This window comes from Aquila chrysaetos, chromosome 5 (genome assembly GCF_900496995.4).
Source record: "Aquila chrysaetos chrysaetos chromosome 5, bAquChr1.4, whole genome shotgun sequence".
In the NCBI taxonomy this organism is placed as follows: domain Eukaryota; kingdom Metazoa; phylum Chordata; class Aves; order Accipitriformes; family Accipitridae; genus Aquila; species Aquila chrysaetos.
The window spans coordinates 59,264,313-59,284,751 of NC_044008.1; the positions used below are offsets into that span (position 1 = coordinate 59,264,313).

At 39.2% G+C, this 20,439-nt stretch overlaps 1 protein-coding gene across 8 annotated transcripts in view; it reads right to left on the reverse strand.

Moving 5' to 3' along the window:
* Positions 1 to 1,193, reverse strand: part of MEGF11 (multiple EGF like domains 11) — a 294,330-nt gene extending 293,137 nt beyond the window's left edge. For 7 of the 8 annotated variants that reach the window (XM_030015424.1, XM_030015421.1, XM_030015423.1 and 4 more), the window contains exon 1: positions 402 to 602. The gene's annotated coding sequence lies outside the window, so the exon portion shown is untranslated. Of the gene's footprint in view, positions 1 to 401; positions 603 to 643 lie in introns of those variants that run through there. The other variant, XM_030015419.2, reaches the window with a different exon arrangement.
* Positions 1,194 to 20,439: the final 19,246 nt, after the last annotated feature.

Consider the following 20,439-nt stretch of genomic DNA (forward strand, 5'->3'; position numbering starts at 1 on the left):
CAACACCCCAGTAAACCATGCGGTGGGGGGGCGGCTTCTGAGAGAAGCGCTGTTAGGGGAGCGTCCTAATAAAGCCGTAAGATCTCACCCACACACGTATCTCCCCGATCAGCACTTCCAAAATCACCGACGAGAACCCAAACAAAGATCGAGGGGAGGGACAGAAACGGGAGGCTGGAGAGAGACTGCCTCCCCCCGGCTCATCCTGGATGCCTGGGCAGTTCCAGGAGGAGCAGGGAAGGGGGCTTCCTCCCTTGCAGCCAGTGGGTGCAAAGGGAGCTCCTTGCCCCGCAGCAGCGGCGCCAGAAACAAACGGGGCGTGAGGGGCCGCAGCTGCACACACAGGTGCTCCGGCGCCGCGTCCCCCGCAGCGCTCACTCCCTGTCCCGACTCGCACCTACCTCGGCGGGACCCGGGGCCGTATCCGTGGGGCTGCGGCGGCGGCGGTAGCGCGACGCTGCGAGAGGAGGCGGCGGCGGGAGGCGGCGAGCGGCAGCCCAGGCTGCAACGGCCGAGCCGGGGCCGCTCGCACGCGTGTACCGCGCTGGTGCCGCTGCCCAAGACGGGAAGGCGATGCTGCTGCGGGGGACTCCGGGCGCCTCTTTGGCTCTGTTAGGAAAGTTACCGCGGCCACACGACCCACCTTAAACCCGCCTCCCCGCAGGACCCGAGGGAGGGGGAAGGAGGAGGAGGAGGGAGGAGACGGGGGTGGGGGCTCGGAGCCGTTCATTTCCCAGCGCAGAACCAAGTCACAGCAGCATCTCTCGGGCTGTCGCTCCGGGATGCAGGGCTGGGCGCGCCAGTGCAGCCCCGGCTCCCGCAACGCCGGGCTGGGGCCGCGCTCCGCTCCCCTCCCCCTGGATTCTTGCATTTACGCGCGGTACCACGGGGCCAGCTTCAGAGCGCAGAAACTTTCCCGTTTCCTGCTGCGCTGACGCTGATTTTTGGCTTATTCGTTTCGTGATGGCTGGTTTGGCATCTCGTTATTTATTTAACCATTTGTTGTTTGGGGGAAGGGGGATCAAGTCCTGAAGCCTTGGGGTTTGTGTATGTGGTTTGGGTTTTTTTTCTCCGCCCGATTCAATTAAAATACCTTAAATAGACTAAGAGGACAAAGAATCAGACCGACACCCCGGCATGCCAAGGCTGCCGCCCGAACAGTGCATATGGGAATGAGGAAGCAAACTCTATAGCTGAGGCAGAAACACTTGGCGGCTCAGCAGAGGGTAGGAGATGGGAAAAAAAAAACAAGGCTCCCTGTCTCCTGCAGCTGAAAGAATGGGATCTCCAGAGCAGAGACCTATCAAACTCCACGGATGTGCTTAGCGGGAGATCACGCAAACTTCTGGACCCATTTCAAGGTGCCTCAGTTTGCAACTACACGCACGCACGCCGTTGTATGGGCATGCAGACATGGGCAAACACATGCAGCTCTGATTGCCTAAAGCAGTCCTTGGATGGAAAGAAGCTGGCTAGAGCTGATATCAGGCAAGACTGAGGGGATGCTAATAGAGAAAAGCGCGATGGAAAATTTACCTCTTCTCTAGCATCCTCTACCGTCCAGAGCATCTGCCCTTGTATTGTCAAATCGACTGCACCACGGCTGCTTTTTAGGGTGGCTCAGTGCCACTGGATGCTCAGAAAGGTATCAGACAGGGAACGAATTGCACCCCGTGGTTGTAATTTTCTTCCGGAAAGATGTACCAGAAGTTACAAATGCATAATGATAAAAATCATTAGACAAAAATGCCTATGACAGGTGATTTGAACAGCTGCACTAACTTAGCTCTTAGCCAGCAATCTCACAATTGCACAGTCTTTTCAGGATGAAATGCTCTATTTGTGTTATGTACTATTACTGATTATTTTCTAATTAGAATAATAATGTTGGCTGAGTTCCTGCTTTTTTATCATCTCAGTATGTAAGAAACATAAGACCAAGTCCCTTTTTGATAATGTATGAAGATGGCTAATAGAACTTTTTTGTCATTGTAGCCACACGATGAATCCCCACATTGTACAATATTTTATGTACATATGAGGCTGCCAAAATCCTTTGTCCTGCACTGTGTGTTTCTTGGTAACATGCCAGTACATGACTGCAGGTGATGGCAGTTTCAAAATGGATGGTTTGGGCCAGAACTGGTGCACTGTTTCTGTAAGGCACTCCCTGCAATATCCCACCCTCCCCAAAAACTTCTCCACTCCCACCACTGCTTTTGTGCCTCCAGGTTCCCAACCTTGCCCTTGCTGCATTGTCCTGATTTGCAGCCTTCCCAAGATCTTGCACCAGCCACCTAAACCAGGAGAATGAGGCAGTGGAGAACACATATGTGCTGGAATGACTGCTAGCTTCCCCACCTCTTTTTCGCAAACCCAGCTCTCTGCTCTCTCCCTAGCTCCAGAAGGCTATTTTTCTTCATTAGCTATGGTTAAGGCAACCTAACCAGGATCTGCAGCACTATTGGTGCCTGAGGTGTATTCATACCCATCTTTCCTGACCTGTTTTTAATTATTTTTACAAACATCCTAATAATGAATATCAATAATAAATTAGCAATCATGTTTATTTATTAAATTATTTTCAATATTTAATAAAATTTAATGGATCAAATTTGAACTAGATTTATTGAATAAATAGAGATAATTAGGTTTTGTTGTTTGTACAAGAATATTAAAACCACCAGTTGCTCTATACTGATGGCATTGTTTATGACTCAGTTTTGTCACCAGTTTCCTGCTGGGGAACTATTTAGCCTCCCTGATTTTTCTTTTTAAAAGGTAAGATGCTGGCTGAAATGCATGGAGACAAAACCAGTCTGCTTAAAATAAATTAGGCCAGCTTGCTGCTACAATTTTTTTTTTATGTTTTTTTGTCTTTCAGAGTTCTCTTTAAAACTTTCCAGAGAAGTGTTCTGTCAAACTACAACTGCCCTGGACATCAAAAAACCCCAAGATATTGCACTGCTGTATGACTATTTACAGATGTTTAAGACAAAGCATTCAGCCCTTCTCTTCTTTCTCATGTAAAACCCCATGCAGCTCAGTAATTTCACTTGGAAAGTACAATTCTGGTATTTACTGCAATATGGTTGTCTACTTGAAGGGTAGTAGGTATTAGTAAATGTCAATGAATCTGGCTATGGATGTGTTTTACATTTGAGGGTGACTACTATAATACTCATTTATTACTGGTCTCTATTTAAATGCAACCCTCCTCTAAAGACATTCAGTATAAAAAGCATTAGATTGCATCACACTGATTCTAGTTCAGTGGTTCTGTTTTAAAATGCACAGTTTACAAATAAAGATATAAAAAGATTATTTGGCTTTTTTCTTATTATTGTTGACTCAATGAGTCTAGCCTAGAGTTATAACTCTGTAAACTCAAGCTGAATCTTCAAGCTTAGCTAGATTCTTTCATAAATCAGAATGAGTTGCTGAAATTCTGAAGGACAAAATAACTCTCAGTTATGGGCACACAACCTCAGTTTGGTGAAATTCTATCTTTGGTTATCCCTATGCAACCTGAGCATTAACATGAAACTGTGAAAAGAATTTGGAAAAAATAAAAAAACCAAAAAGGCGAGAGCGCATTACAAGAGTGACTCTGCAACAGAAAACTGCTTAATAATTCTGCTGATAAAGTGTGAACCGGAGAAGAATTCATTTCCCTCTCCCAGAGCTCAGCTGGGGTGACAGGAGTTTAAAGAAGTGCAGCTCTTTCATAAAGGTAAGCAGGTATGTCCTTCAGTACAGACAGACAATGGAAGTTTGAAAACACTGAAGTCACTGGGAGCTTTGCCATTGACTTTTGTGGGAGGCAGAATTTTACCGTGGGAGAAGATCTGCTGAGTAAGAAACGGCCACTTCTACATGCTTTCCCTTCAAAGTTAAATCACCTTTCAAGAGCATTTTTACTGCTTTTATTTGCTTGCTTCTACATGTCCAAATTAAAACCAGTTCCTATCCACTTTTTCATTTTCCATATGTTCTTTTTTCTTAAAGGAGGAATTGGGCCTCAGAAAATAACAGCATACTGAATCATGTTATTGTTTGTAAAAGCATCAGTTTTCAACATTAAAACTATTACACATTTAATATTAGAGCTCAAGAAATTAAATATGCATCATTTGTGTCTGAATGAACAAATTATTATTGAAAATAATGCTTGAAAAAGAAAAACAAAGCTTTTCAGACATAACATGAATTTTAACTTGTTTTTTATAAAACCAATCAGGGTTTTAGCTTATGCATCATTCTGTTCCCCGCAATAATATGCTGTCTGTGCAATCAGTGATGATAAATGGTACATAATTGTAAACTTGATATTGGTTTTCAATATTGAATTCATCATTCTGTCCTCTTAACACATATTAAATACATTAAAGAATTTATATATTTGTTTGATTTATCTGTGATTTTTTTCCAATATGTAAAATTTATTAGTTTTCTAGTTTTTGAGAAACTAAGAGTAGACAACATCATTAATAATACTGAATAATAGTGTTGGCCTCACTTATGCATGACTCCCTTCTACCAATACAAAGCATCCAAATCAAATACAAACTTATTAGTTGTAGGCAGTGTAGAAAATACAGAGCCAGTTCTGCATATGTTTTGTCTGACTTCCCTGATCTATCCAAATAATGATTGCAAGAATTTACTCTCATTTAGAAAGGCAACTCCTGCATTCATAGAACTTGCATTTCTCTTTATTCTATGTCAGAATTGTTGACTAAGCTACCAAATTTGGAGAAGTACAATACCTTAGTCCAAAGGGTGAAAAAGCTTAGATATCCTTCAGAATTTGGGTCCACTCCAGAGACAACATTAATTTACCTTTTTCCATATATCATGGATCCATTCTCCCAAATACAAAGGTTCACTCAAATTGTCCCAGTACTCTTAATGAACAGGTAATGAAAAAAAAAAAATCAGAAAACATTAATCCTGGATAACACTAGCAAAAGTATACAGAAGGTATTCATCTAATTCAAATAAACACTAAGCATATAGGGCCTGATTCAATTGTGTCAATTGGTTTTTCCATTAATACAGCTTTTAAGTCTGTTCCCCATATGCAATATAAAGGGCACTCAAAATGAGTTAAGAACCGGCCAGTGACTAGTGGGTTTGTGTAAATCTTTTCCTATGAGGTCAAATTCTGCTCTTGATCATGCATGTATGACCATCATTCTTAGTAACTGCTATTCTTCTTAATCAAGGCATCTGTACTGGACTGGGGCATGAAGTTATTTTTTGCTTAGTATGATGTAAATTTAAAAATAAAAAAAGGATTTGGTAAGGCTGAAGAAAATAATTATGCAATGATGCAAATGGAAGAAATAGCATTCATTCAACTGAACTGTAGCCAATTACTTCAGGGAGAAATTTGATCTACTAACAAAAATAGAAAGAGAAAGTCAGTTGTACACAGCTATTACTCCTTTTATTACACAGGAAACTGGATAAAAGACCAGTCTTTCACAAAATTTACGAGTGGAATTCCCTGCTGCAGGATAGATGTGACAGCTTTGTTGTATAAAAAGATCAACTATTTTGATGAATCAGAATAGCCTAAGCAGTTAAAATAGCTTGGGTATATTACAGTCTCCAAGCTTCATAGCATAAATGGTTTGCTATCCGGAGCACAGAAAAGCAGTTTCAGCATGTAAATCTATATGAAACATATCAGGATCCCCAAGTACATGCTGCCAACAAGAATGACATTCTGCCTGTGTTTGAAGCACGTGATACTGGTAAGTATTGGAGAAGGATATCAAAAAAGATTGACAATCACTCTACAACACCTAAATTCTTACTAATGTCAAAGAGAGTTACGCATATGAACTGAGAAGTGAGGAGGCCCCTCACAATGAAAAAAAATACGAAAAGCAGCATGCATAATGCATAATAGCAATGACATATAGGTCAACAGCAACTATTGTCTTTCTAGTGAAAATTCCTATGTGGATAGCCTCAAAGACTAGATGTTTTCCTGTCAAGAAAACACATACTGCAACCAAAGCAAGAAACCAATTGCTTCCAACCACATCTTCACCTTCTGTTTTTGAGAGTTAAAGGACAATTTCTGTCAGGTTTCTGCGTGTCTACAGGACATTTCTTTTATTACTGGCTGAGGTAGAATCAAGGGTATGGGAGGAGTTTAACCAAATCTAACTTCACACCAACACACAGGTATCTATCTACAGGTTGAACATTATCAGCTGTATTTGTAATTGAGTTAAAAAACTGCATAGACTATTACCAATCTCTTTAGTTTGTCCAATCATTCAGAGTGCCATTATTTAAAGACTACACATCTACATTTCCTTAAACTGAGTTTGGACCAAATTGGAAACCTGCTGGCACTAATGTGAAGCAGTAATACTGCAAGAGGTCTTCTATGAAGATGTGTAGTGATATCAAGCACCAGAATTTCTCCTTCACCGACACCCAAAGGCTGGAACAGCCATGAGCAAGCACAGACTGAAAAAGGGGCATAGAATCAGCAGCTAATGAAGGATGCTGATTCGCGTCATCTGCCTACACCAACGCACTGAGGTCCCCTAAAGTTCTGCTCCTTCACACAGAAACCCAAGAGACAGCTCTCCCTTAGGAAATTCCCCTCTGGAGAAAGCTGACCAGAATTCCAAGTGATAGCAAACCAGATAATAAAGTAAAAATAAGGACTGAAGCACACAGGAAATCCATGTAGTTGGCATCTTGAAACAAGTCCATATGATGTCTTCATTTAAACCTTACTTACAAGTACTTCTAAATATGCTGGGCCAAATTTATCATCAAGCTTAGCCAGTTTTCTTCTAACAGCTGTCTCCAGATAGACATAATATTAAGGACAGAACTTAAATCTGTATGAAATGTACTATTACAGCAATTGGCGTTATTTGGACACACATTATTGCTCTGCTATGTTTCTATCAAAAGAAATTTCGAGTTCACTGGTCTTGTATTCAGTGAGGAATGGGGTCTGTTACAGAAAGAAGAGGCAAGCTGAAAGAAGCTGTGAATTTATCTTTATGACAGATTTCTGCACAAATTTTTACCCTGAAGTTTTAGGAACTAGTTGAATGTGAACACCGAACATAAACATTCTTTTAACTGTAGCCCTTTTCTATGACCATATTTATCTTTAGCCATTATAATTTATTTGCATAAAAGTAGCACCCAGAGTTCTTAATCAAGACCAGGACTTCATCTGATTCCCATATATTCACAGTAATATACAATCTCAAAAAGAAAAAAAAATGCAAGCAAGAGTGAAGGCAAAATAGAAGAAAAGCAACTGCCTACAGTTGCAATGACAAAGCAGGAAATAAAACCTGGGAGTTCTGATTCCTAGTCCAAAACTCTGCCAGCTGGACTTGTGTATCTCAATGCTGTGGTCTACTATCTTTGTCTTCAATTGGCTCAGCATGGGACTTTTGGAAAGAGGATAATTTAAATTTTTATCTGCTCTGGGATTTTTTGTTACTGCTTTTATTCATCATTGCAGAGATGAGCAGCCTAGAAAGCTAGTCCATTCTGCATAAGACCTTATCCCGTTAGAGTCAGATCTAAAGATATACCTTTAGATTGATTGTAATGACTATTGCACTGGACCACAGGTTATTTTATGCCTCACTTTTCTACCTGGAAAAATGGAAATAGTATTCCATGTGCTGATTAATATTAACTTCTGTACAGAATCTAGGTCTGTACTGCATAAGCTACAGATATGAAAATTACAATGGACGGTTTCAAATTTTGGAATTTCAAGGAATTATGTTCATTGACATTTTAAATGTAAAAAGAAAACAAGCAAATTCCCACAAGTTTTATTTCAGTTTTCAAATAAAATCTAAGGAAACTTGGCTGCAAATATTTCTTTTCATTTTCATACAGCTCAATAGGCATTCATAGAATTTAAAAAGTCAGGATCTGCCAGAAGTTTATTCACAAAATGACAGCATGCCGCAGTGCATTTATTTCTCTGTTTTGCCACTTTACAAGAGAAAAAAATATTTCTAAGATATTTTTGGTAACGTATGACTAAGTAGCAAAATTAAAACTAGGAAATTAATAACTACATGGCATTTCAATCCCATCAACTCTAATCAACATAAATCCATTCTAATTAAAACCTGCAAATCCTAAGGATACTAAACAGATAGCCCTCTATTATAGGGAGATGGCAACAACAGGCGCACTACATACAAATGAAGAGTGTGAAAATCTCTGAAAGAGGCAAAGATGAAGCAGTACTACAAGTATTCCTGTATTTTTAGAATACCATTAGCCCCCAGTAATCTCTAGTTGGTCAAAACAAACATAAATTTTGTCCTTTAAAACTTAAAAAGCACTTTTACAAGCTAAATTAAGGATCTGAAGGAAGTGTACAACTTCACAGGCTGAAAAAGGTTACTAAGTTTATCACAATCATCATGTTCTGATCAGCACAATGAATAACACACATCAGTTTAAATGAGAATAATAGAAATTATGTAATTGCACCAGAATCTTTGTTTCAAAGTCAAAACATCTTAAGTCTTGACTCTGTCTTCAGGACTTGATCAAAAGCCCATGAACACTAACAACATTGTTGCGTTGCTGCGTTGACTCCCTTGGGCCTTGCATATGCCCTTTATACAGAAGTGGAAAGATACTGTCCACCGGCTTCACGCATCTTAAATCAATTCAGGAAGCTCCTCATCTCTCATATATTCCATTCAATCTTGCACTTACAACTGGCATCAGCATTTAAGTACACATGGACATCAAATCTACCTGGTTCTGGTAAACTTTTCATGTTATACCAAGATCAATACCTGTCCTGCCAGGTAAAGAAAGAGATCTGAACTGAGCTTGGATGTATATTATTTGTACACATCTACAGCAGCTAATACTGATACTTTGGGGTTTAAGGGGAGAACCCATCTTCTCCCAGCTCTAAATTAGCTCTTTAAAAAGAGGCCTCTTCTGTCAATTGGCGTTTTTTATCCACAACCAGCAGAGATTAAACAAATGCATTTGCTTGGCAGGCAGTGGTTGTCACCCTGCCAATTAGCTCAACAGGAAGCAAACAACCTGCTGACCTTCCTGGGCAAGCAGTCTCTGAGGCAAGCAAATGAGATTCTAGCAAGGGCTGTAGCTCAGACAGTTGTTATTATCATATATCATCACAAACTTATTCTACCATTGCCCTGGAACTATGGCTACAGTACAGAACCACAGAAGTATAAAGCTGGAGGAAACTAAAGCCATCATTATGTCTAGTGGTTTCCAAACTGTAATTTATGAAATCACAGTGAGTGTTGTCTTTATTATGTTTCCAACAACCCCTGACACTAAGGGGGTCTGGTGGTCTGTAGAGAAGTCCTGAGAGCTGACAATGGTTTGCTAGACTAGAAAGCCTGGAAATCACTGATTTGATTACTGCGGCAAGGAGCAAGTTACACCTAGACTACTCCTAACAGATATTTATTTAACCTGTTCTTACAAATTTCCAGTGAATGATATTCCACAATCTCTTTATGCAAACTGTGCCAGAATTTAAAACAATTATGTTGTTCAAGAGTATTTAATACTAGTTGTAGTTTCCTTTCAAATCTGCAAATTGTGGTTTGTTGTTTTTTCTTTTTAATGAAGTAGAAGAAAAATGGTACATCACATATACAAATGCTTGGACAGCATTGTATTTAGAAAAGTATGAAAATAAAATCATTCTTCTTCATCCTAGCCTATTGTGATGTCCATTGGTACTAGTTTAGTAAAATAACTACTCCCTCTATGTTTTCAATGTGAAACAACAGTTATAGCTAGCCTTCACTTTAATATGGCATGCTCTGGAAGCAGTATGTGGAACAGCAAGAGGACTTTGGTGAATAATGAGGAAGGCAGCTTTAGCAAGGTTCCTCAGCTATGAGCACACATACTCTTCAGGTGAAACTTTCGTCTAAGTCTCCCCTGCATGTCATACCATTGGATCAAATAAACAGGAGAAGCTGAAAAGTAGACTGAGATAAAAATGTATTGGGACACAGAAAGATGCTTTAATAGATAAAAAGCTAGTCTCTTTTAGAAAGGATTTTTCCACTTTGTATTCTTATTGTCTGAAATCAGGCCTGAATAGAAGAAGCTAACTTGATAAAATATAGGCAAAAAAAATCATATAAGAAAGTAATGGAAATGCTGTTACGCACTTTTGTGATTATAAATAGTTTCGGAAATGAAACTGTCAAGCCCAGCATCTGAAATGCTGTAGAAATAAAGTAATTTTACTGGTCAGCTTGCTGCAACCACATAAACATTCTAGAGTTCCTTTCACAGCCTAGAATCTTGTAATTTTTTTTTTTTTTTTAATCTGACATATGGGGAGACATTAGTTGGAGACTCAAGGAGACAGAATCTAACAGAGAAGCACAAATGTATCAAGGGAAGATAAGGAACAGAAATCATCAATGGCAGATATTAAATTCCAAAAATGAAACTGAAGGGACGGGACATACCAGAAGAAAAAAAAAGGAGGGGTGGTGAGATAAGCTGGAAAATAACATGCTGAACTCAATTTTAAGCGAAAATATTAGATTGAAATAATCCAAGATTGTCGCTCCATCTTCTTATATGCTTCTAAAGGTATAGGCTATCATACCTGAAAGAGTATTCATATCACCTGACTCTAAATACAGAACTGTTCTGCCACAGAATTGGGTCTGCTCTTTTGCCTTCAGTTTGCACGAGCAGAAAAACTTTCTCTTACCTGCAGCTGCACTTGCTAGTCCAACATGTGGGACACCTCCTCACACGGGTGCTTTGCACTTCCTCAGTAGCACACACGACTGGAATCATGGAATCAGGACTAGAGAAAGAGTGGAAAAAATATCTAAAACAAGCATCAGTATGAAAAATATAAAAAATCAGGCACAGTCTCTCACTAGAATAAATGAGCATCTTGGTATTTGATGGCAATTCTCATGTCCTTCATATCCCCAGAAAGTTCCACATCCTATCAGCTGCCACATGAAGTAGCTCCATTTCTAGAGCTAAACACAAAGTTTTCTGAACAGGATGCGTTGAAATGGTGTTTTATTACTGATCTATATTTATGAATATCTTAGGCAACCTATAGCAGCCTCTTTACACCAGGAGAGCACAAGCTCAAATGATTCTGTTTGGACCATGCATAGCAGCAGCCACTTTCTTCCCTGTGACCTGTAAAGTGAAGACAGGCAACGTATTTGGCAATCTCTTTACATTGTCAGTTCTACAGATCTGGATTGAACTCTGGGTGGGAAGCAGATCACTATAGAGTGGGCAGTGCTGTGCCTGAAAGAGTATTCATGTCATCCATTTCTAAGCACAACAGTCTTTCTCCTTCTTCACTAGAAAGAAGCTAGGTCAGACTACCTCCTTAATTTTAGATATTTACCTGAAGTGCTGAAGTTAAAAGTGATGTATCTGACAATATCCATAGTGGATTTTCCCTTTGGAGGTCATGGGGACAGCCAGAGGTGACAGACTGCCTGATGGTACAACCCATACCGGCTTCCCAAGGGAAACCCTGTATCCTGGTCCAGACTATTTAACAGAAAAGTAAACTACTGGTCCAAGGTTTAATTTCTTCCTCTGACAATATTTTTGGTATCTTGTTTTTTCATAACATTTTATTAGCCCATTAGACTATTTCCTCATTATAATGGCAGCTCAGTCTCTTTCAGAAACTTATAAAACATTATGCTACCTGCCTAATATCTTCATAAACCAGAATGAAATCTACTATTTACAATCAAGAGTGATGAACCAAGAGAATGAATCTTTGGCTCAAATCCTGGCTGAGCTACTCAGTTGGCATATGACCCCAGGCAAATAATTTGATCTTCTTTGCTTTAGTTCAAGCAGTTATAAATTTGGCTAAGAAGCAAGATCTTTCTGAAAACCACTAGCCTTTGGCCTCAGCCTGCATGAGTAAATGCATCTCCAAAACCTCAGGCTGAATGATGCAGCAAATTCTTTTTCAGTTATCTACCCCTAGAAACCATGCAGTTGCTCACATAACTTCAACTCTCCAACATAATAGAGAATTATGACATAAATGTTGCACTATTTAACTATAGTACAAAGCTTATAGCCCATATTTTAACACTTTTTCTTCATTCAGAAATTACAGTAGGCAAAGAGCACTACTGTAGGCTCACATGCAAAGGCTATTGCAACTTGCTTTATTAAAAAAAAAAAAAAAGATCAACCACTTATATTATTCTTTACCATTGGGCTTCAGATCAATTTTCTTTCTATACTTACATTGATCTGTAATGAAAATAATTCCTAACTGCCATCGAGAACAAAAAACAAAAAACATCTTTTCTCAACTTCATTTTAAGTCCACCCCTCCAGAAGGTTCTAGAAGGTAGCTTAATGTATAATAATAGACTAGCTAGGACTGTTTAGTTTTGAGAAGAGAAAGCTCAAGGGGGATTTTATCAGTGTGTATATAGTCCCATCAGAGGGAGTAAAGAAGACAGACCCAGACTCTTCTCAGTGGTGCCCAGTGACAGGATGAAAAGCAATGGGCAGAAACTGGAAAACAGGGAATTCCACTTAAAACTAAGAAAAAAATGGTTTATTGTGAGGGTGGTCAGGCATGAAGAGGTTTCCAAGACAGGCTGTGGAGTCTCCATCCTTGGAAATATTCAAAACCCAACTGGACATGATCCTAATCAACCTGCTCAATGAGGAGGGCCTAGAGACCTCCTGAGGTCCCTCCTACCCTGAACTATTCTGTGATTCAACATGTGGAGAGCCAGGCAACACAGGGAAGACAACATTGGGATGCATTAAGCTGCAGAATCTGACAACTTTGCCACAGTTATTACCCCATCACATTGCTAACTATGATTCAAAAGTGATCAGGGGAGATGCCATACCATTTTGTGAAGTATTAACAAGTAGCACTTTAGCAGTTGTATCAGATGCTTGGAACTAAGAGGACAGTTACTGACTGTCTTACTTTTACTTCAATTAGACCTTGTGAATTAAAGCAGTGGAGAGAAAAGAACCTTAAATACATATCCTGCTCACATGAAAGCAAGCAAAGAAAAAAGGTGCAACTCAGCATGCAGGAGGTCAGTGTAAGTAGAAAATAAACAGCAGTTATGCTTTTTGCTCTCACAGTTGATGATCCAGATTCTTCCCATCACTAGGTAAGTATTTTTTCTACATAGGCATTTACAGAGGGATAACTGGAGACCCTGAGGCTAGTATGAGCAAGGCCATTGGAAGTAATGTCTCAGCTTTTAGCAAGGGGTGATGACCTGAGTTTCTTTGACTCCACCACATTTAAACCCAGTAGTTACTATCACAGGAAATAAGATTTTAACTAATTTGAAAAAGGAGCAGCCACATGGTGAACACACTCTCACCTAGCATCACTCTAACAGAACCATCTTAGCAATATCAAGAACAAATTTTGCATAATGACTGCAATATGAAGTCATAACAAAACTATCTAACATTTGTGAGGAAAGCCTTAAGGACAATGAAAAAGGCACCCATTAATAAGACAGTGACAGAGTATACCCAGTAGAGTTGGGCAAATACTGCAATCCATTTCCCTTGGATATTCGTTGAATTTTTTTAATGGATTTCTTTTGACTGTTCACATCCCTTTTGTGCTCACTTTCCATGAATAGCAAATGAGCTTTAATAAGGGGTATAATCATGAAAAACACATTTTAAGCTTGAACATTTGCCAAATGAAAACCTCAAATTGCACAATCAATGGTTAGCAGTACATATGTCGTTTTATGACTTTTACAATAAATTTAAAATATTCACTGTTGGTCAGTTTTCACATACTTACAGTAAGAAAACACAAATAATATCTTTACATACAGAACTGGGCAGCATAGGTTAAAGTATTACTATATACAATTAGGTATATGTTAATTATTTGCCAGCTAAGACTTAGTTCTTGAAAATAATTACGACAAAAGAATGTATTTTGAAATTTTGCATTTTTTACTTTGTAAACAATTAAAAAAAACTTAGAGTAAACTGTTATTTACTCAGCCCTGCTAGGCAATATGATTGCCAGAGGATGGAGCAGTTACAGGTATAAAATCTTTACTCAGAGCCTTTTACTGAGAAAAGTATAAAGCACCTAAGATGCACAGCTGCAGACCAGAAATACAGTATGATATATTTTCCTTTAGTTTCAATATACATCTCTGAGCTCCCAAGGAAAACCTTTTGTATCTCATTTGTAGAGCAAATCACAACAAGAGAGTTCCCCACAGGTCAAACGCATTTAATTTCTTATGACAAGAGCCTAAGAGGAAGTTAATCAGTTTCACCCAAACCCTTCTCCTTGTGATTTTGAAAGCAGGGGTAAAAAAAGTCACCTTTCAATTCTGTTTTCCATTTACTGTGGCATATAAATAAATCTTAGAGCATTATATTGTGTAGCATTGACCCCAAACTTGAGCTGGATATACTATAGGGAGCAATCCCAATTTGGTAGTGGGTGGAAAAGGTGACCTGCTAGGTCTTTCCATCTCTAACGGCAATTATCCTTTGAACCATACAGGAGCTCGTCCAGAGGCGGAGGCACCACAGAGCATCATTTCAATGTAAAGGCTCCAACCAAATCAAACGCATTTTGATGACAAAAAGATTGATATGGTGAACTCCTCCTTTGATCTATCTAAATTTTTTTAATAATTTCTAGTATAATGAATATAAACATATTTTATGAAAACAGAAATACTGGAATCCACCAAATTATTATAATCTACAAGTAACCTAAAGCTCCTTAATCAGCTAAAGCTTGTTAGTATAAAGGCTCTTTTCCTTTAAATAATATTTGAGATCTCTCATCAGTAAATATAGTAAAAACCTTGGAATAAACAAAGTAAATGTACAGAAAATAAGTGAAGCAAAATAGTATACAACTTTGCAGTTCAGTGATTTAGTAAACTTTTGAACTGCATCCAAGGAGGAAAAGGGTGGTGGGAAGAAAATCAAATGCATACTACAGTAAAAATCAGGTATTGTGATAAATAAATTGCTTTTATGTTTCCAGTAATTGTAAACATCATGTAGTTTCACATTCCTGACATGCTTGAAGAAAACTGCAAGACTTTTTTTTTTTGTATTACAGAACAGCACCCGTTTCCAGTTTATTTTGAGATGCAATTTGTCTAGTTATGTTATAAGCAACTGAAAGCAGTTTGTTCACAGAAGCTGAAAGGTTGAATTTTAGCCTATTAGACACGGTAATGGAAGCGAAAGTTACAATTTCAACCCAAAATCAATTAAATACTGTCTCCTAGTGGTCATAATCGGTATTGCAAACTTAAAAGTAGCAAACCGGTTTATGACTAACTGAAATCCGGGGAGAAAAATCGGAAGCCTAACGATGCAAGAATACAAAATCATTTTCTCTTCACTAAAATAAAAAGAACATTAGCAAGTTCTTTGTAATGCCATATAAAATAATTTTAAAGGATAAATGGGATAATCCAGGTAATTGTAGGCCTGTCAAAGTGCAATCCCAAGCAAAATAACAGAAATTTTAGTTAATATGGTATTCAGCAAAAGTAATTAAAGGAGGGTGATGTAAGTAATGCCAGTTGACACAGAATTACAGAAAATAGACCTTGTTAAAATAACTTGATATCTTTATTTGATAAGACTATAGTTTTGTTGAGTAAAAGCAATATTGCCACTATAATAAGAATTCTGCTAGGAATTTAAAGCTTTTTGAAAACTAGCTGTTTTTCAGCATATACACAGCTTTCTTGGAAGATGCAAATCAGCATGGCATGTATTAAATTGACTAAGGAAAGTTTAAGTAATAGATCTTGTAATTAAATGTTATTTTCAGATTTCCTACTAGGGTCATTGTGGAGATTTCTTTTGCATATTTTTGTGACTGGCACACCAGACAGAGGAGGGACCACTGACCCAGATCACTTCATAAACTGGGTCCCAGCTAATAACGTATATAGATATAAATTAAGTTAAAGTTTAAACTTCAAGCAACAAAGGATGTAAGCCATGCTTACGTAGCAGGGATCCTGTCCAGGAAGTACTGACTCTTAAGAATATTTGAAAACAGTGATAGATGAATAACTGAACCTGAGCCCTCAGTACAATGCTAATTTGAAAAAGAAACAAAAAAGTCTAATTCTAACATGCATATACAGTAGAACAAAAAGTAGGAAGATTTTTATATAGTTTCTGTTTCACGCCGTGGTGCAGTTTTCAATTCTAGTACACACAATGCAATGAGGATTTTAAGCAATGGCATTTTCTTCAGAAATAAAACACAAAAAGATTAAAGAGTTGCAAAACATGAAAAATGAAGAGTTCAGCCTGTTTAAGTTATCAAAGAAAAAGCAAAAGAGGTCATTAGATGACAGCATAAAAGCAGAAGATGAAAAGAAATTTGAAGGGAGAGAGCTTTCCAGTTTCACAAATACATCATGAGGCAAAAATCAAGTTAGCAAATTCAGACTACTAATGAAGTCAATTTTTTCCAACAATAAACATAATTAACCTTGGTACAACTCCTTTAAGTAGAAAGAGATTTGCAACAGGGAATATTCCTGATAAACAGGATAATATACAAGCATGTGCTACATCACTTAAACTGAGCTTCATTGACAAGCTGACCATTCTGACCTAATGGAATAAAATTCCCAGACCTTCAGCAATGACATCACCACATATTTTGTCACTCCTGCTAACAAATGCAGGGAGTTTTTACATGCTTTCTCACAAATGAAGGCAAAGAATTCTACTTCAGAAATGCAGCTACATGTAACAGAACCATGGATACTGATCTTGATTTTACATTCTTTCATTCAGAAAATACAGGCAGCTTCTCTGATCAGCACTCCTCTGTGGCATAGTAGGAAGGAGACTAAATCTCTAAAAGACACTAAGTATTGGCATCCAGAGTGCAACTGGGCAAGAACTGTGCATTATATTTTTTTATGAGTGCAAGGAATGGCATATTAATCCTGAGACCATTCTAGATGTGGGTACTATTTTTACAATATTTGGCTTTTACTAAGCCAGCAATCCAGGAGAAGGAATCTCCAGGAGAAAAGAGAGCATTTATTCAGTTTTGTATGAGTTAGAAGCAGATGCTGCATTGCCAGTTGCTTCAAAATTGCTTTAAGAATGGAAGAACCAACTTCAAAGACACACTATAAGATAATCAAATCTTGCACCCTCTACCTCAGCGATGGAGGTCTCGCAAAAAAAAAAAAAAAGGGGCCTTTTTCAAATTGAAAGACACAATTTCTATTGATTCCATGACTGTGCAAATCCCAGACTTCAATACTCTGTCTCTTGTTTCTGTTACTCCATCTTTTTTTCTTCAAACAGCCTGTATTAGACCTCATAGCTTACATAACCCCATCTTTAGGCTGTCTGCTGCAGAGTTGCTTATAAACACAGTAGCCGACCAGACCATAATTTGCTATATACATTTGTATTTATTTTTCTGTCACTGTCTGAAACTTGGCTAATGAAGCCAAATTTAGCTATGCAGCCCACCTCACAACAATAGGGAGGGAGGAGGGTATAGTAACAGGTTTTACAAATCCAGGGAAGAAGTCCCTTTGCGAGAAGAAAACCCAGTAGTTGCTTTGCCAGTGCGTAAGTGAGGTGTATCAAAAGACGTATCTGTGTGGTGCCAACTGACAAATACTGGTAAGCAGGTGAACATTAAATGGTCAACAATATATCACGCCTATATTTTAATATCTGCTTTTGCCTTGTGCACGTTCCATTTCCACATATAGATACCTAATAATAACCTACATAATAAAGTTTTACTTCTGCATTCAAAATTAGTCTCTTAGGTCATACTGTTTTCAGGCATTTGTCAGATGAGTCAGGCTTCAAGCTTGGGAAACTTGAGGCAAAAGCTGGTATTCTCCAATGACCTGAAACATTTCTTTGCCAAAATATTGAGCAACTTCTATCAAAAGGTACTACACTGAAATGCTGTACTGTGTCTCCTGACATGTTTTTCCAAGCAGGGAGACCTCCTGAGAGGCTCACATTTCCCAGCACAGGAAAGAACAAACATGTAATTGAACTTCAAAGAGACTTCTCTCACTCATTTAAAATAAAAGCTCCAGCACTCACTGGTGTTATCCAAGGGAGCATTGTATGAAATAAGGAATACTCTATGAAAAGAATATTTGTACTGCTTGCTTTCTGTTCTACCATGTTTTGTTTCTCCAGCATTTGATGAAAACTGCATGAAGAAATGTATGTCTCATCATTCTGCAGCTGTGCTGCGCTCCACCTTCATTCCTCAACATTTAATGAGATCTTCTGATACTGATACTTAGAACATTTTTGCAGCTTTTATTTTAAAACAGTTAAAGATGCTCTTGTTATCCTGTTAGTTCTAGCTCCCCCAGCACAAACTTCTTGCCATGTATAAAGACAATTGCCAGAGGAGCATGAAAATTTGTCTCTGATACACTGGGACAAACTCAATTGTTTGATAAAGTGTAACCAGTTCTCTTTGGCTTTAGTGACTCATATGAGGTTGGTCTCCAAAAGGAAGGAAGGGAGGGGGGAAACTGTGAGAATTTTAAAAAAAATTCTGACTAGGATATTAGAAATAAGCATGCAGCTACTCAACAGTATCAGCAACGCATGAACTTAGCCCAAAGGTCTTATATTTTTCTCTGTGAAACAGTGAACAAATGAGAGCAGTGATCTCAGTCACTTTTACTTAATTAACCTTCATTTTATTGCAGTCATTGAATGACACTGAGTAAGCACACTGGTCTGTGTTCTTCACTGTGTCATGAATCAGCATCTGCTACATTTCAAACTGAATTAAATATGTTTTCTCCCAAATGTTGTGTTTTCTTCCCCTTTCTATTGCCGCTGGTTATTTCATCTTTGTTCCTACCAAACAAGAGCTCCATCATTCTGGTCTCCATTTCCCCTTTCCTCTCACATCCTGCTTACATAATATGTCTAAAATCATCCTGACTACCAAAACCAAGTCTACACTTCGGTCGTCTCTCACTAAGTTATAACACCTCCTCCTCCTCATATGTTTGAGAACTTGGCTTCTGCAAATCAGTTTCTTACAGATGGTACTTCCATTTACTGGCACCAACTGGTTACTTAGAAGTATTAGTTATTGGAGATACACATATCATAAAACATGTGAAAAATAAGAAGTAGAATAAACAGGAACATACAGTGACATACTGCCTTGGCTCTTTCTCAGTCTTTTTTCCTCATAAGGACAAATACTAGATAGATTGCACCATGTATTTATGTTCAAGTGAGGTTATGATGTAGGCAATTAATTAATATTGAGAAAGTATGAATGCTTTTCTAATAGTCAAAATAATCATCCCCAAAATGCCATACTTACAGCATAACAGCCTTATTTACAGAGCACTGATTCAGACCCAGAAACAATGAATTGCACTTATGACCTTCCACTGCTTTTCTGTTTGATCTTGAGCTATGGTTAATCTTTGAGTGCCTTTATCTTCCCCTCTGTAAACGTGAAGAACAATATTGGTGCCTACTGTAAAATCACTTAACATTGGTTAGGGCTTGCCTGCACTCCTCACACCCTATCCCTGTTCCCCACCTCAGCTCCCTGAGCGCTGGCAGGTGATTACACAAAACCAGACAATCTGAGGAACGGACCTGGGATTTCTCCTGGAAGATGCCATGAGAGACCATGGATGTTGACACATATGCATTTATGCGGGACTACAGCTTAGCCACAGCAAGACAGCCTCATTCTGTTCTTGTTCTTCCCTGGACCCTCTTCAATCTTCCAGTGCCTCCAACACCAAAAAACCCCACATCACTGCCCTTGTAATAAGAAATCTAAAAACAAAGAGAAAGAACCCTGCATGTATCTTCACCATGACCACCCCACCCTCATGCCACTGCAGCCTAACCAAGTTTAACAGGTTCTTCTCATTTGCCTTCCATGGACACCCCAGCCACTTTTTCAGCATTTCCTCCACTGTCCCCCAAATCTCCCAGTTTTCGCTCACTGAAAGGGCATCTGTCCTCCCTGCTCACCCAGCCAGACAAGCTAGGCCTCAGCACCTGCCAATGGCCGATCTCCCCCTCAACACCGGCCCCTCAGATGTCTCCTCTCAGCTGCGGCCCCGGTTCCCTCAGCTCGCTCCCACCTGCCCCTCAGCTCCCGCCCCGGTTCCCTCAGCTCGCTCCTGCCTGCCCCTCAGCTGCCGCCCCGGTTCCCTCAGCTCGCTCCCGCCTGCCCCTCAGCTGCCGCCCCGGTTCCCTCACCTCGCTCCCGCCTGCCCCTCACAGCCGCCCCTCAGCTGCCGCCCCGGTTCCCTCAGCTCGCTCCTGCCTGCCCCTCAGCTGCCGCCCCGGTTCCCTCAGCTCGCTCCCGCC